Source organism: Papio anubis, chromosome Y (genome assembly GCF_008728515.1).
Source record: "Papio anubis isolate 15944 chromosome Y, Panubis1.0, whole genome shotgun sequence".
Taxonomy (NCBI): Eukaryota; Metazoa; Chordata; class Mammalia; order Primates; family Cercopithecidae; genus Papio; species Papio anubis.
Genome location: NC_044997.1, coordinates 819,322 through 832,430, shown reverse-complemented (window position 1 = coordinate 832,430; position 13,109 = coordinate 819,322). Strand labels below are relative to the sequence as shown.

Here is a 13,109-nt window from a genome sequence, read left to right as displayed (position 1 = left end):
CTGTTGGATCAGGCCCTATCCTAATGACACAATTTTCGCATAATTACCTGTTTGAAGGCCTTATCTCCAAACACCGTCACAATGAGGGCTAAGGTTTCAACATAGGCATTTCGAAGAGACACAGTTTAGCCTGAAACACTCATTTCACAAACCTCTCCTGGTTCTTCTGTACCAGCAGTTATAACACTAGACAAACCTGGTTCCTGCTCTCTGAGTGTAAATTCTCAGCTGGGGAGATGGCAAGGTTATTGGATCATCATGGTACATTTGGATCCAGGGTGTAACAGAAGTCTGGGCCACATGCCATAAAACAGCTGGCAGACAGATCTCAGAGTCTCTGTGCTACAGGAACATGGAGGAGGAACCCAGGTGGGCCTGGGAGGAGATGTTTAAGGCATTGTGATGCTTGGTGTAACCCTGAAGGTCAAGATACGGTTATCCAGATAACGCGAAGATTCATTTCAGGTAGAGGAAGCCACAGCAAGTGAGATCATACATGGATACATATGCGCGCGCGCACGCACACACACACACACACACACACACACTCTTTCATGCCCAAAGGCAGCAAATTCTGCAGCCCAGTTTGTATTCCAGAGCCTGCTGCTGACCACATTGAGCTATGTCCTGAGACCAAATCATGCCTCAGTGCCTTTTTTTTTTTTTTTTTTTTTTTTGAGACAGAGTGTTGCTCTGTTGCCAGGCTGGAGTGCAGTGGCACGATCTCAGCTCACCACAACCTCCGCCTCCCGGGTTCAGGCGATTCTCCTGCCTCAGCCTCCCAAGTAGCTGGGACTACAGGTGCACACTGCCACGCCTGGCTAATTTTTGTATTTTAATAGAGACGAGGCTTCACTATGTTGGCCAGGAGGGTCTTGATCTTTTGACCTCGTGATCCGCCTGCCTCAGCCTCCCAAAGTGTTGGGAGTACAGGCGTGAGCCACCACCCCTGGCCGGTTTAGTGCCTTTTTAAACGGGCTTCCCTCTCTCCCTCTGCAAATGCTCTATGCCTTTGAACCCCAACCTCAGTCTCTGTGTCTGGAGAACCCACCTTATGACAACACCTTATGCACACATGAGCTTTGGCGGGTAAGTAACATGATCCTCACTCGCAGACGTGCTGCCTGAGACCCGAGTCCCCTGGCCGAGGTCCACCACTCACATGGAGCACCATGGTTCTCCATGTTGGAGCTCTACCTCAAGAATTCATGAAGAAACAGAGAAAGTAAGGGGCTGATAAAGGTTCTTGTGTACTAAAATTGCACCTCTGGAAACTGACTCTGAAAGCGGTGGCGTACCTGGAACATGATTAGTGCAGGTCAAAAGCAAAGCCATCATCCTGCGTATTGTTCCCTCTGGCCCTTCTTCCTGCTCCCCGGAGCCGTGTTGGCATTAAACAAGACAGCATGAGTGGGTATGTTTACACCTCTTGCAGTATTGTCGGATTTTCCTGGGACCTCCCAGAATCTCTGTGTCTGAAAGCAAGCCAGGGATGCTTTGTGAAGGTGGCAACCCCAACTCTAAGGCCAGCCAGAAACAGCACTCTCTGTGCCTCTCGAATTACTCCAGCTTCTTGGCCGTCTGACTCAACCCTGTTGGGCGTCAGTCTCATGGAAACACACAGGAATGGGTGGAGACCTACCCATTCTTTTTGTTTGTTTGTTTGTTCTTTGTTTTGAGATGGAATCTAGCTCTGTCGCCCAGGCTGGAGTGCAGTGGCATGATCTCAGCTCACTGCAACCTCCGCCTCCCGGGTTCAAGCGATTCTCCTGCCTCAGCCTCCCGAGTAGCTGGGACTACAGGCGCCCGCCACCACGCTCAGCTAATCTTTGTATTTTTAGTAGAGACAGGGTTTCACCATGTTGGCCAGGCTGGTCTCGAACTCCTGACCTCAGGTGATCCATCCGCCTCAGCCTCCCAAAGTGCTGGGATTATAGACTTGAGCCACCACGGCCAGCACCCACCCATTCTTAAAGATAAGATTTAGAGAGTTACAGGTGAGGAAAAGACAGACAGGAATTAGACTCCTTGCAAAAGCTGAATTGGATGCGGCTGGTTCCTGGGGCTAGCAAGTGTGATCATCGTGATACTTTGTGGGGATCAACCCATTCTCTTACCAACAGCTGCGATTCAGGAGGTGGTAGAAGTCATTCCCAGCTGAAAATTTGAGATACTCAAGTGAAGAAAAGCCCTTTTCAGTAGGCTTTGAATTCTTTGAGAAAGTATCAAGGAATTCCCTGTACCCCCAAGCTTCGTCCCAAGTGCTCAGAATAACTATCTAGTCACTTCCAAGTTGCTCCAGCTGATTTGCCTGGAGCAAGGACGGCTCCCTGGGGCACTGAGTCTTCCTTGATCCAGCTGTTCAGGTCATCCTAATTGGGAAGAGTCTTCAAGCCACTGTGAAATGTGGAGGGGCTGGGGTTCACAGGGGTGAGAGATGGAGCGGCAGCCTGCCCAGCCCAGTGTCCATAGAGATCATGGGGGTTTGGGGGGCCTCTGGGGAACACAGCTACGTGACTACAGCCCCACCTAGTACTCCACTGAGGTACCCGGAGCCCTGTTACTGTATTTTCCCTGGATGCCCCAGGTTTTCAGGGTCTGGAACAACTCTGCCCGTTAGAAATACAATATGGGCTGGGTGTGGTGTCTCACGCCTATAATCCCAGCACTTTGGGAGACTAAGGTGGGTGGATCACTTGAGGTCAGGAGTTTGAGACCAGCCTGGCCAACATGGTGAAACCCCCTACTCTACTTAAAATACAAAAATTAACCGGGTGTGGTGGCAGGTGCTTGTAATCCCAGCTACTCAGGAGGCTGAGGCAGGAGAACTGCTTGAACCCAGGAGTCAGAGGTTGCAGTGAGCCAAGATGGCGCCATTGCAGTCCAGCCTGGGCAACAGAGTGAGACTCGGTCTGAAAAAAAAAAGAAAAGAAATACAATATGATCCACATGAGCAATTGAAAACTCTTTGCTAAACACATTAACAAAGGAGTAAAATGAAAATGGTGAAATCAATTTTAATAATATGTTTAATCACTATATCTAAACAGTCTCCTTTTAACAGGTATATATATTTATATTTACATAAATATATAAATTTATTTTTATGTATGTTTTTAAATTTATTAAACTTGTATAAATTTTATTAAAATATATATGCAAATATGGTATTTAATAATAAATATGGTATTTAATGGCACTATTTAGTGTCATTTTAACATGTATGTATATTTTTATGTTTACATAAATATATAAATTTACAGTTTATATTTTAAAATTAATTAAATATGTACAAATTTTATTAAAATATATTTTCATATATATTCAATCACTATATCAAATAGTCTCATTTCAACATGTATATATTTATATTTACATAAACAAATGTAAAGCTTATGTGTATTTTTCAGTTTATTAAATGTGTACACATTTTATTACAATATATATGTAAGATATTTTATCACTATATGAAATAGTGTCATTTCAAAATGTATATTTATATAAATATGTAAATTTATATATATATATTTTTTAATGTTAAATATGTACACATTTTATTAAGATATATTTCTGGCCGGGCGTGGTGACTTATGCCTGTAATCCCAGCACTTTGGGAGGCCAAGGCAGGCAGATCATCTGAGGTTGGGAGTTCGAGGCCAGCCTGACCAACATGGAGAAACCCCATCTCTACTAAAAATACAAACAATTAGCCGAGCATAGTAGCGCATGCTTGTAATCCCAGCTATTTAGGAGGCTGAGGCAGGAGAATCGCTTGAAACCGGGAGGCAGAGGTTGCAGTGAGCCGAGATCGTGCCACTGCACTCCAGCCTGGGCAACAAGAGTGAAACTCAGTCTCAAAAATATATTTTTTTTTCCTATATAAACATATGTTTATAAATATCATAAATGAATATATGTATTTTATAAGTATATGAAATAATTGTATACATATACACATAATTTATTTCAAATTTATATTTTTTAAAATATGTGTAAATATATTTAGAATTGTATATATGGGTATAATTATTTAGAATTGTATAGTTATTTAGAATGTATTTAGAATTTTCTATAGTTATTTAGAATAGATTTAGAATTGTATAGTTATTTAGAATAGATTTAGAATTGTATATGTAGTTATTTAGAATAGATTTAGAATTGTATATGTAGTTATTTAGAATAGTATATAAAGTTATTTAGAATAGATTAGAATTGTATGTATAGTCATAAGTGAGATAGTGCACATTCTTTTTTCGCACCAAGTCTTCAAATCCAGTGTCTATTGTACACTTAGAGCACATCTCAGTTCAGATGAACTGACATCCTCTGGGGGTTTGTCCCTTCCAAATCTCCTGTTCAAATAGAATCCCCAGTGTTGGGCGTGGGGCCTGGTGGGAGGTGTTTTGGTCACGGGAACAGATCCCTCGTGAATGACTTGGTGCTGTCCTCACAGAAATGTGTGAGTTCTCACAATATTCGTTCATGTAAGAGCTGATTGTTAAAAAGAGCCTGGCTGCTCCTCGTCTCTCTCTTGCTCCGTCTCTCGTCCTGTGACACTCTGGTTCCCCTTGCCTTCCTCCACGCGTAAAAGCTTTCTGAGGCCTCACCAGAAGCTGAGCAGGTGCCAACGCCATGCCTGCTTCTGATACCGTTTGCAGAACAGTAAGCCTAATACAGCCCTTTTCTTTAGGAAGTCACCCAGCCTCAGGTATTCCTTTATAGCAACACAAAATGGACTAAGACGCAAACCACATCCAAATGCCATTTGTGACTGGTGCCCCCAGTGCTGGGTAGCACAAGTCTCATTTTGTCTTCCAGCTAACACTATGCTGTTCTTATGGAATTTCTCTGCCCTGGCCCTGAAGAAAGCATCTCTTCCTTCCCTGGCTCTTCTCTCGTCATCACTCTCAACCATCTGGTAGTTTTCTACGTGTGCTATTTAGCCAGAACTATCCCCGACAGAGGGGCCTCCCTGCACACAGCCCAAACAAATTCACACAGGACTAAAGTCTGCTTCTTTATTGGATCATTGCCTTTCTGGGTAAACTGAGAGTCAGTGGGGGTTCAGAATTTCTGTCAACCTCCTAGATAGGTCTTCTCAGGCTCCAGACACCCTAGATGCTTGTGTCTTGACTTTCATTTGGTTCTACCATATACAGAATACAAATAATCTATAAATGGAAAAATGCGGCTAGGCGCGGTGGCTCACGCCTGTAATCCCAGCACTTTGCGAGGCCGAGGCGGGCGGATCACGAGGTCAGGAGATGGAGACCATCCTGGCTAACACGGTGAAACCCCATCTCTACTAAAAATACAAAAAATGAGCCGGGTGTGGTGGCGGGTACCTGTAGTCCCAGCTACTTGGGAGGCTGAGGCAGGAGAATTGCTTGAGCCCGGGAGGCGGAGCTTGCAGTGAGCTGAGATCCAGCCACTGCACTCCAGCCTGGGTGACAAAGTGAGACTCCTTCTCAAAAAAAAAAATGAAAGGAAAAATGCTAGTTCTATGCTAGTTATGCAGGTACTGGTTAGGGTGTCCTGGCCGCCCCCCACCCCACAGCCTTTGTAATCTCAACTCTTCTGTTGACTGGACTTCACTGCTTTCCTCCTGATATCCTCTTTCTGTCCCAGGATCTCATCCAGAACCCACATTACATTGAGTCATGTCTTCTCTTGGCTGTGACAGTTTCTCAGACTTGTCTTGTTTTTCATGACCTTGAAGCAAGGTCTTGTACATGACTCTTGTATGGGTTTTTTGATTTAAAAAGATATTTATTTGGCTCACGGTTCTGCAGACTGTTCAAGAGTCAAATACAAGACCTTACTTCAAGGTCATCCAAAGCAAGGCCTGCAGACCATACAAGGACCCCTAGCCACAAATGGCACTTGGATGTGGCTTGTGTATTAGTCCATTTTGTATTGCTATAGAGGAGTATCTGAGCTGCATGATTTATAAAGAAAAGAGGTTTATTTGGCTCACGTTCCTGCAGACTGTACGAGAAGCATTGTCTTGAGGACAACGGGTCAGGTATTTTGTCAAGCTGTCCCTCTGTTGGGATTTGCCTGCAGTTTTTCTCATGGTGAGACTAGGGTGCTTGGCTTTGGGGAGGATGACGGCAGAGATGAAGAGTCATTCTCATTACATCATATCAAGGTACATACTGTCAGCATGACCTACCACCGTTGACATTGGCTTGATCACGTCTGAGGTGGTGTTTGTCAGATTTCTCCACTGAAAAGTTATTGATCTCCCTGACCATGCTCTTTGAAAGGAAGTCTCTACATGCCACCCACACTTAACGGAGTGGGGAGTTGTATTTCATCCTCTTGAGAATAAAATATCTACATCAATGATTTGGAACTCTTCTGCATGGGAGATTTGTATCTCCTCCTTCCTTTATGTATTTATTCAATTATTGACTGCCTTGGGTTACCATCTAATATTATTTCATTTTATTGCCCAAGTCATTTCAGCTTTTTCAGGTTGGCTTTTGCTTATCTTTCACACACCCTCAGTTTTTTGTGTGTTTGAGCATTTTCTTATTTGCTTGTACTGCAAGATGGTCCAGGCGTATCTGTATCACCCAAGCTCCATTCTTAGAATTAACCATTATTCCAGAGAGCCCTGGTACTTTTTATCTGAACATGATACTAGGAACCAAAGTGCTGGGTGAAATGACTTGTCAGTAGCATTAAAGAGACGTACTGGCTGGGCACAGTGGCTCTTGCTTGTCAGCACAGCACTTTGGGAGGCTGAGGTGGGAAGATTACTTGAGTCCAGGAGTTCAAGACCAGCCTGGGAAGCTTAACAAGACAAAAAAAAAAAAATTTAAAATTAGCTACTTGGTGCACACACCTGTAGCATTAACTACTCAAGAGGCTGAGGCAGAAGAATTGTTTAAGCCCAGGCATTTAAGATGACAGCTATGGTTGCGCCAATGTGCCCAGCCTAAGCAACAGAGCCAGGCCCCATCTCGAAAAAAAATTAAAGAGTGCAAGAGTGTGAGATTACAGTCAGCTGTGATTGTGGCACTGCACTCCAGCCTAAGCAACAGAGCCAGGCACCATCTCTAAAAAAATTTAAAAGTGCAAGAGTTTGATCGCTATGATTGTGCCACTGCACTCCTGCCTGGGTAACAGAGCCAGGCCCCGTCTCTAACAAAATTTAACAAGTGCAAGAGTTTGAGATTACGGTCAGCTCTGATTGTGCCACTGTACTCCAGCCTGGGTAGCAGAGCCAGCTCCTGTCTCTAAAAAAATTAAAAAGTGCAAGAGTTTAATTGCTATGATTCTGCACTCCAGCCTGGGTAACAGAGCCAGACCTTGTCTCTAAAGAGAATGAGGGGGTGGCGGGGAGTTGGGGGAGGTAATCTTTCATCAGATCACCATGGATTTCTTTTCTTACTCTTTTTTCCTTTCCTTTGCATCTACTTAGGGCCCCTACAATGATGGAGAGCCCTGGTGGCTGTGGAGTCTTCAGTTTGCCTGCATGCCAGGTGCAAGCCAGGGAGTGGTAAGATCATCCCCCTCGTAAGCCACCAGCAGGCCAGGACTCCAGTGTGGAGGGATGGATCTCTGAAGGTCACTGCTCGGCCCTTCTCTGAAGACTGTCCACCAGCATGTCAACCCAGCTGCACTGCGGGGGTGAAGGGTGGGATGACTGTCAATAAGGATTAAGGCCATCTCCCCCACCCGTCACTCATTCTGCCAAGCCATCACCGGGCAACCAGGACTCATGGGCAGCGTCACCTCCGGGGCCGTGCTGGCATCTGTAACCTCCATCCATCCTTGTGGTCCCATCCAGCCATCTCTGCCCCCCTGCCTGGCCCACTCTCTTGTGAAGTTTTCATCCGCCTTCCTCTTGTGCAGAGTCAGAATTCACAGAGGTTCCAATGCCCAAGGGAAGCCCAGTGGCACTGTTCACTCTTAGTACTGGCTGGAGACGTCCAGAGGACAAATCGGCTTCAGATTATACCATCGTTAAAGTGGGTGCAACTCGGAGGCTTGCCCTACTTAACTCTCCGATGCAATCCCTGCTGCCAGCTTCATACAGACTCCATCCAGTGCAAATGGCTTCCTTCTGTGTGCAGAGCAAATGCTCCAGGGAAGAGACACACAGGATTCCCCGTCATCATTGTTGCCAAGTGACCCCAAATATTCCTATCCTGTCTGTTGCAAAGAGGAAAAGTCACGTCTTGGAAGAACGGCATCACCCTACAAATTCAGACTAGACACTTTGCCCATGAAACAAGAATCCCAGAAATTTCTTGAAGCAAATCTTGCATTCGTGACCGTCGGACTCTATGGGATGTGTAAGGCACATTCCCAGTCTCATCACCTGTGACAGTTGCATTGCCGAGTCCAGCAGCCGCGGAGGACTCTCTGCTGTTCTTCCTCTGCTTCACTTAACATACGAGAGTGAAGAGATGAAGATTGAGGCGGGCCCTGCACCAGGGGACATGTGTATCTCTCTGAATGTCCTTGACAGACAGCAGCAGCCCAGCGACACCCAGCCCCCATCCTGTCCGTATGCACCCTGGTGAGCATTTTCTACAGTCTCCTAAACGCTCCCATTATTCTGTTTTGCTGGTGTGATGTGTGACACCTCAGTGTCGTCATAGCTTCTGCCTCCTCCGTGTGGAGAGAGGGCATAAAGACAGAGCTGAGATATTATGGCTATTCCAGAAAATAAAATATTTTTTGAAACCACACGGCTCAGGTGCAGCTCTTTGTGTCATTGTGAAAACAGAGCCCTAGCCTGTATACCATTAGCTTGGTGGCACTTGGATAACAGAGTATTCACTGGCCCTGCAGAGGAGCATGGGCGGAAATGTATTTATCAGCTGATGTTGGCGCAGTGCGCTGTTTGTGCACTATGATTATTATTACTTTATTATTATTATTATTTAGACGGAGCCTCACTCTGTCGTCCAGGCTGGAGTACAGTGGCACGATCTTGGCTCACCACAACCTCCGCCTCCCGGGTTCAAGCAATTCTCCTGCCTCAGCCTCCCAAGTAGCCGGGATTACAGGTGCCCACCACTAGGTATGGCTAATTGTTTTGTATTTTCAGTAGAGACGGGGTTTCGCCATGTTGGCCAGGCTGGTCTCGAACTTCTGACCTCAGGTATCTGCCCGCCTCGGCCTCCCAAAGTGCTGGGATGACAGGAGTGAAGCACCGCGCCCGGCCTGTCGGTGCATTCTATAGAATGAGATGCCTCTCACAGGGTCTCCAGAGCTGTGGGAAGGGATGCTTTCCATTAAAACAACAACAACAAAAAGTGGCTGGCAAAGTTCACACAATGATGTTAACAATCGAGTTATTCAACAGTCATTTTCCTCAAGGAGGTCTGGTTTCTCTGTGTCTCAGAAAAACTCAGGAAGGCTCCTAACCCTTTGCACAGGGGAACACGGCACTCCACCCTTGCTGGTCTCAGCTTTGACTGGGCAGGCGCTCAACATGCCAGTCAGACAACTAGGCAGAAAAACTTCACACAAGTACCTCGACCTACCCCAGAACAGGGTCAAAAGCTAAGAGACAAAGTTTGAAAAGGCATATTTCATAAGCACAATTTTAATTGTATTTATGATTAAAGAATAACATGTTTTTCTTTTTCTTTTTTTTTGAGTCAGAGTCTCACTCTGTCCCCCAGGCTGGAGTGCAGTGGTGCCGTCTCAGGTCACTGCAACCTCCATCTCCTCAGCTTCAGGCGATTCTCTTGCTTCAGCCTCCTGAGTAGCTGGGATTACAGGCATGTGCCACCATACCTGTATACTTTTTTTTTTTTTTTTTAGTAGAGACGGGGTTTCGGCATGTTAGCCAGGCTGGTCTTGAACTCCTAACCTCAGGTAATCTGCCCACCTCGGCCTCCCGAAGTGCTGGGATGACAGGCGTGAGCCACCGCATCCCATCGACTCGAGTTTTAATATATTTAGTTTATTATTAGCCCCAAGAAGGAAAACTTGGCAGACATATGGCTAAGGGTTAGTTTTCATATCTACACAGCTAACAAGATGTCTGGGTGTTTGAGGGGGCTGTGAGGAGGATACATTCCTCTGGGAAGGGGCCTTTATAATCTTGGGGTGACAGATGGCATAAGATAGTTTTCGTTCATCTAAGAAAATGTGGGAAGATCATCAAGAAGTGGCTGAGACTCGGTGCAGTGGCTCATGCCTATAATACCAACACTTTGGGAGGCCATGGAGGGAGGATCCCTTGAGCCCAGGAATTCAAGACCAGCCTGGGCAACACAGTGAAACCCCATCTCTACTAAACATTTTAAAAATTGTCATGTGCAGTGGCTCATGCCTGTCATCCCAGCAGTTTGGTAGGCCAAGGCGGGCAGATTACCTGAGGTCAGGAGTTCAAGACCAGCCTGACTAACATGCCAAAACCCCGTCTCTACCAAAAAAAAAAAAAAAAAAACAAAAGTATACAGGTATGGTGGCACATGCCTGTAATCCCAGCTACTCGGGAGGCTGAGGCAGGAGAATCGGTTGAACCTGGGAGGCGGAGGTTGCAGTGAGCTGAGATTACGCCACTGCACTCCAGCCTGGGTGACAAAGCAAGACTGCATCTCAAAAAAAAAAAAATTTAAAAAATTACCAGGCATGGTGGTGTGCACCTGTGGTCCCAGTAACACAGGAGGCCAAGATGGAAGGATTACTTTCGCCTGGGAGGTCAAGGCTGCAGTGAGCTATGATCGCACCACTGTGGTGAGCCGAGATCGTGCCACTGTACTCTGTTACCCTTGTCCTGGGTAACAGAACAAGACCCTGTCTCAAAATAAAAAAAAAAAAAGGAAATAAAAGTGGCAGGCTTGGTGGTAGTATGGGGGCCCAAGCATTGGTGGGGAGAGCTCTAGAGGAAGGCAGAGCTTCCCGACGGGTTGACGGAGCATTGTCGTAAGACACATGCAGACTCATGGGTGCATACCCAACATTCAACATTGCCGTACAGACTTGATCTCTCTACCGCTTGTCCTAAGGTATAAAATAAGGTGAGAAGCCTCTCTTAACGGAAGGGGTCAGGGTCCATCCAGTACAAAGGTCTGGACAGAGAGCATAGTCTAGATCTAGAATCGGGTTGCTTTGGCTTAAAGCCCAGTTTGGGCATACAGTTGTAACATAACCAGAGCCAATTCCTTAACCTTTGCCTAACTAAGGTACCCCAGTTTGAAAAACAATGATAACGATAATATAATGCCTACCACAACACAATATTTCTACATGCATATCACACAGAAATATGTTAATACGGACTGGGCACAGTGGCTCACACTTGTAATCCCAGCACTTTGGGAGGCTGAGGCAGGCAGATCACTTGAGGTCAGAGGTTCTAGACCAGCGTGGCCAACATGGTGAAACCTCATCTCTACTAAAAATACAACAACAAAAAAATTAGCCGGGCGTGGTGGCACACGCTTGTAATCCCAGCTACTTGAGAGGCTGAGGCAGGAGAATTGCTTGAACCCGGGAGGCGGAGGTTGCAGTAAGCCGAGATCGCACCACTGCACTACAGCCTGGGCAACAAACAGATTGATACTCTGTCTTCAAAATAATAGTAATAATAATAATAAAGAAATATATTAATACTTGCAGAATATGCTTAAAAATTTCTAGCACAGTATAAGCCCAGGATACTCGCAGCCATTACCGTTACCATTATTCTGAATATTTTAAATTCACCAAAGAACAAAATCAGAAAAAATAGATGTGTGTGACCCTAAGTGTGAATCTTGTTGAATTAAGCAGGCAGGATTCTGTAATTAAGTCACAGCTGCAACTTTATCCTTGAATGCTAGCTAACAAGATAAGAATTTACACTCCTTTTTAAAAATTGACGTTTTTTTGAAAAGGGTCTTGAACCTTGTCTAAAACTCTGAATGGCGAAGATATTTCTTTTTCATTAAAAAGACTCTGTTGAAGATTGCAGTCGTGTTTTTGGCAGCAGCTGTGGAAAGATGGTGTGATGGTTAATACTGGGTGTCAACCTGATTTGATTGGATGATGCAAAGTGCTGCTCCTGGGCGTGTCTCTGAGGGTGCTGCCAAAGGAGTTTCACATTTGAGTCCGTGGGCTGGGAAAGGCAGACCCTCCCTTCACCTGGATGGGCACCATCTCATCGGCAGCCAACTCAGCTAGAAAATCAGCAGGCAGAAAAATGTGCAAAGAGAGACTGGCCTAGCCTCCGAGCTTGCATCTTTCTCCTGTGCTGGACGCTTCCTGCCCTTGAACATTGGACTCCAAGTGCTTCAGTTTTTGGACTGGCTTCCTTGCTCCTCAGCCTGCAGACAGCTTATTGTGCGACCTTGTAATCGTGTGAGTTAATACGTAATAAACTCCCCTTTGTGTGTATATATATACACACACACACACGTGCGCACACATATATATGTGCGTGTATATATATATGCACATATATATATATGTAGAGAGAGAGAGAGAAAGAGGATTCCATCAGTTCTGTCCCTCTAGAGAACCCTGTACAGATGGGAAGACAGGTATATTTGAGATTGACCTGAAAACTCTGAATATGAATGAAAACCGGGCACAGTCATACCTGTGCAAAGTCATGCATGGGTTATCGGGGGTTTGCTGAAACCTCTGTCTTGTCTATGAGCAGCTCTGATGAGACACACTGATTTGGGCATCTCAGATATACTGCGTATATTGGCTACAGTGGACTCAGTGTCCTTCCTATAATTTGCAGATACGACCATAGCAAAAAGAAATTGTTAAGGTAATTACTGTTAATAGCTGTTTCATGCCCAATTGGGAGTTTGGAGAAAGTGTTTAAAATCAAGTACTTTCAGATAATACTTTTATTTATTTATTTATTTATTATTTTGAGACAGGATCTCACTCTGTCACCCATGCTGGAATGACATCATAGCTCACTTCAGTGTTGACCTCCTGGGCTCAAGCAATCTTCCCATGTCAGCCTCCTGAGTAGCTGGGACTACAGGCACACACTACCATGACTGGCTAATTTTTTGAAGATATTTTGAGAGATGGGGTCTTGCTATGTTGCCCAAGCTGGTTTCAAATTTCAGGGCTGCAGTGATCCTCCCACCTCAGCCTCCCAAAGTGCTGGGATTGCAGGTGTAAGC

General features: G+C 45.3%; 1 long non-coding RNA gene across 1 annotated transcript in view; it reads left to right on the top strand.

The window, feature by feature from the left end:
* The window catches only part of LOC116272347, a 47,457-nt gene extending 38,749 nt beyond the window's left edge, over positions 1-8,708 (top strand). Inside the window, exon 3 of the long non-coding RNA XR_004181057.1 lies at positions 7,433-8,708. This is a non-coding gene — a long non-coding RNA (uncharacterized LOC116272347). The remainder of the gene's footprint in view (positions 1-7,432) is intronic.
* The last annotated feature ends 4,401 nt before the right edge of the window (positions 8,709-13,109 follow it).